Genomic DNA, 4673 nt, shown 5'->3' on the forward strand with positions numbered 1-4673 from the left:
CTTAACCCACTGCACATCTGCACTGATTTAAAGTATTTTAACCTGAATCACTTTTTCTACCTTAACAGTTCATTCCTCAAATCAAACAAGATATCTGACCCTCGAAAAAAATGTACCAATAAAATAATTTTGCAATAAAATATTTATTTTTCAATTTGGTGGGAGAAACAGGAGCAGGAAAATCTGATCAACGCTCTGCTCAACTACACTATGGGAGTGAAGTGGGAGGATGAAGTCTGGTTTGTGATGGTAGAGGAAGAGAAGAAAAGTCAATCAGAAGGACAGACAGAAAGTCAGACATCAGATGTGATCGTGTACGAGATCTTTGGTTTTGAAGATGAAACTCTGCCCTACTCTCTGACCATCATCGATACTCCTGGTTATAGTGACACCAGAGGGATCCAACATGATGACATCATCAGTCACAGATTATTGGACTTGTTTGGATCAGATGATGGAGTCCAGGAAGTTCATGCAGTGGGTTTGGTCATGAAGGCGAGCAGTGTTGGGAAGGTTACTTTTAAAATGTATTCCATTACAGAATACAGAATACATGCCCCAAAATGTATTCTGTAACGTATTCCGTTACGTTACTCAATGACAGTAACGTATTCTGAATACTTTGGATTACTTAATAGATTATCATGCTTTTTACAACAACGTGAATGTACTATTGCTGTGTGATTTATTACTATTACTGAAGGTCCGCGACTCCGAACTGTAGTAAAGGGACCTCTGACTAATACGGCGGGGTCCCTGTCAGCTCGTAGCCGAAAAATAGCTTTACTTTGTTGTCTGGGTCAACTTTTCTTGCGAGAGACAGAGAGAGGCGTTGAAAGGCTGCTCCAACGGAACTTATTGTTTCGGAGGAAAACACGAACACGGTGTACAGTCGAGTCTTAATAGCTTACTTACAACTGGGCTCGTCAGGCTCTCTTCTTGGCTGCAGTGGTTATTATTATATTTACATGCTTCCAGCTCCCGTTTTTCCTCGATGACAACTCGTACCTTTCCACTCGCCTTTTTCTCCCTCCTCGCGCTCACAGACCCATAACGTGTATGGCAGTCCATTCTCCCTGCAACACGGACTACACTGCCCATGATGCTACATTCTTTAGAGCTATGCTCGTAGAATTCTGCCTGTTAGCTTAGCACAACAACAACAACGAAAAGGCGCTCTCTCACCCAGGAAACACACAGTCGCAGAGAGAGAGAGAGAGAGCGTCGCCCTGTAACCATGGCAACCGTAACGCTGCCGCCTGGAACAACAGAACGTAGCTGTCAAACAAAACCCAAACAGTCCTGACCCGCGACAATATGAAACAAGGAAAGTACCGCAGTGTAATCCATTTATTTCAACAAAGTAACTGTATTCTGAATACCACCTTTTTAAACGGTAACTGTAACGGAATACAGTTACTCATATTTTGTATTTTAAATACGTAACGGCGGTACATGTATTCCGTTACTCCCCAACACTGAAGGCAAGTGATAATCGACTGGGTGACCGACTGCTGTATGTCTTTGATTCAGTGATTTCTCTGTTTGGAAAAAACCTGGAGAAAAACACTGTAGCTCTGATCACACACTCAGATGGAAGAAGACCTGAAAATGCTTTTAAAGCTCTTGAAGATGCAAAAATTAAATGTGCCAAAAATAAGAAGAATCAGCCAGTTTACTTCCTGTTTGATAACTGCCAGCTTAAAGACCGAAGAGAGAAAAATTCAGTTTTTTGTCACGGTTCTGGGTCAGTTCGACCCAGCATTTTGAGTTTATTATGTTTTGGTTTAATTTTGAATGATGGATTATTCTTTATGTTTCTCTGGTGCTTTGTTGGGAATCTGTGTTTCAGTTATCTTGGTGTTATGGATTGTTTTCTCAGTCTCTTGTAGTACTTGTGGTGGTGGTGGTGATGGATATGATGATGATAGATTATTATGAGTTTCATGTTTGTGTTTATCCGTATTTAAGGATTTTATGTTTCATGTATAGTTCAAGTTCCATGTGTCATTTTCTGTCTGTCTCTCTGTGTCGTGTCTGCGTCTTTGTGTAGTGTTTTCTTGTTTCCTGTTTTATTGTGAAGGTCTGCATCTCATGTGAGTGTGTTCAGTTTTACCTCCCTTGTCTCGTGTCGTTAATTACTCCCAGCTGTGTCCACCACCTGTGTGTAATCTCCCTGTGCTTCTCTGTGTGTATTTAAGTCGTGTTTTCTGTCATTGTAGTTGCTGGTCCGTCTGTGTATCCACCATGTCCCATTCGTGTGTTCTCCATGCTGTCACCATCTTGTACCGCCGTCTACCTTGCTTCGTGTTTGAGTTCCGGTTCATATTCAGTAGTTTAGTTGTTTCCAGTATAGTTTAGTGTGATCTGTTCGCCGTTTTTCCACTTGTGCATTGTGCTCAATAAACCACCTTCACTCCTCCTCGACTGCCTGCGATTGGATCCTCCTTTTTTTTTCCACTCGCTGTGACATTTTTAGAAATCTATGGGAAGTTACACAGACAAACATGGATGGATGACAGACTTCTTGGGAAAATCTAATCCTCAAAAACTGATGAGAACAGTTGAAGTGTTAAATGGATCAGACTGAAAGCCTCCATCCAAAACCTGCATGTTCAGATGTACACCACATGTTTTTTTGTCTTTGCTAACAGATGGCACACTACTATTAAAAAAACACTAATTACTTATTGATTACTGATCAGCACTGATATCTCTACTCAGAGAGATGTCAGTTTCACAATGTTTTCATTGCAAAGCAGAAGCTACCGTGCCTCAGTGTTTGTGTCAGGAAGAGCAGTTTTATGTATCTGACATCAAATCTGTACCAAATACAACATGTGGCTCCATCTGTTTGTCACGGCCCTGCGTCATGTGACCCAGCATTTTGTTCCAGTCTTTCGTCCTCCATCATTCTGGTTCAAGCTGAGCTTAGTCTCATCTGTCCAGAACTGCTCTGCTGCTTTTTTCTTAGTCATGGAAACCATCCCATAATCATCCACCAGTGCTGTCATGTGTGTACATAAGGGCCTTTTTAAGTTACTGAGCTTAACACAGAAATGATTTTACATTTTCAAGACTTTTTTATTTTATTTAAAAATTCAGTTCAATGTTTAGAAATATCTGTAGAAATACAGATAATAAACTTTACTACATTTTAAAGTATGTAATTAAAATGACATTTTACATTTTAGTTTTGAAAAAGAAAAAATGTGATGGTGAAAGAAATTACGGAAAAATCTTAATTATAAAATTATAATAATCACGTGAATTCAATACATTTATTTAACTTCTTACTTGAATTCCTCTGATGTCAAGTATGAAGTTTCAGCTTCGATGGCATTTATTTACCCTCAACAACAAAATTATTATAAGACTAAAACTAAAGAGTAAAGATTTTAAAATGCAAGTCAGTTAACTAAAATAAAAATAAGTATTAGTAGGTAGTAGTTTGGTTAAAAATATCAACACCACCTGCTTTGTTTGGTTTTGATTTCTTACTCTTGCCTCTGACATTCACCCTCCATACAGTCATAATGACTAATGTGGAAAACCAGCTTTAATGTTCAAAGACAAAGAGGTACACACCCTGCACACTGAAGTATACTGTTCACACATCACTAAGGTTTGACCAACCGTCAGTTTCTGTTGGGCGTTGCACAGACAACTGCAACATGTACACACTCAAGAGGATGATCACATGCACACTGCAGTTATCTGCAGGTTTCCTCAGAGAAAAGTTCAGCTCATAAATCCATGTTATACAGTTTTTGTGTAATAAAATATAATTAATATTAAAGATATTAATGCAGCTTTTCAGATGTGCAGCTCTGACTGATTCCAGGTAACAGCTCAAATTCAAATTCAAATTCAAATTCAAATTTTATTTGTCACGTACACAGTCATACACAGTACGATATGTAGTGAAATGCTTGGACAACTGCTCGTGACCTAAAGAAAACAAAAAAGGAAAGGCTATGAATAAGATAGGAAATAAATATGAAAAATTAAAAAGGGTAAATTTAACTAGGAAGGAATAAAATATAAATTAAGGTTAAAAATGAAATAACTGTACAACACAAATTAGAATGAAGGGTAAATTTAACTGGGAGAATAAGATAAAATATATAAATTAAAGTTGAAAATAAAATAACTGTACAACAAAATACACAATATAGAACTATATAAGAATGTATGAAGAAATATAAATAAATATATACACAATAACAGCAGCATATACACAATAACAGCAGCGTGATTTAAGTAATGAAGTGAAAACAAAGTCCAGAAAGTCCAGTGTGTGTAAGAACTGTATGTGTGGGTCAGTACTGTGTGGTGGTGTGATTGAGAGACCGTATCGCCTGCGGGAAGAAGCTCCTCCTCAGTCTCTCTGTGTTGGTCTTCAGGGAGCGGAATCGCTTTCCTGACCTCAACAGAGAGAACAGTCTGTTGTTGGGATGGCTGAGGTCCTTCACGATCTTCCTGGCCTTGGTCCAGCACCGCCTGCTGTAGATTGAGTGCAGGTCAGGGAGCTCGGAGCGGATGGTGCGCTCAGCTGACCGCACAACCCTCTGTAGAGCTCGTCTGTCCTGCATGGTGCTGTTCCCGAACCAGGTTAAGATGTTTCCCGCCAGGATGCTCTCTATGGTGCAGGAGTAAAAGTTCCTGAGCAC

General features: G+C 39.2%; 1 long non-coding RNA gene across 1 annotated transcript; it reads right to left on the bottom strand.

Moving 5' to 3' along the window:
• Positions 1 to 1565: 1565 nt before the first annotated feature.
• Positions 1566 to 4445, bottom strand: LOC120718795. The gene is made up of 3 exons (XR_005692559.1): positions 4435 to 4445; positions 3617 to 3620; positions 1566 to 1700 (listed from the first exon to the last, which is right to left on the bottom strand). It is a non-coding gene; the product is annotated as an uncharacterized LOC120718795 (long non-coding RNA).
• Between the last annotated feature and the right edge of the window lie 228 nt (positions 4446 to 4673).

The sequence above is a fragment of the Simochromis diagramma genome, unplaced genomic scaffold, assembly GCF_900408965.1.
Source record: "Simochromis diagramma unplaced genomic scaffold, fSimDia1.1 OVJJ01000804.1, whole genome shotgun sequence".
In the NCBI taxonomy this organism is placed as follows: domain Eukaryota; kingdom Metazoa; phylum Chordata; class Actinopteri; order Cichliformes; family Cichlidae; genus Simochromis; species Simochromis diagramma.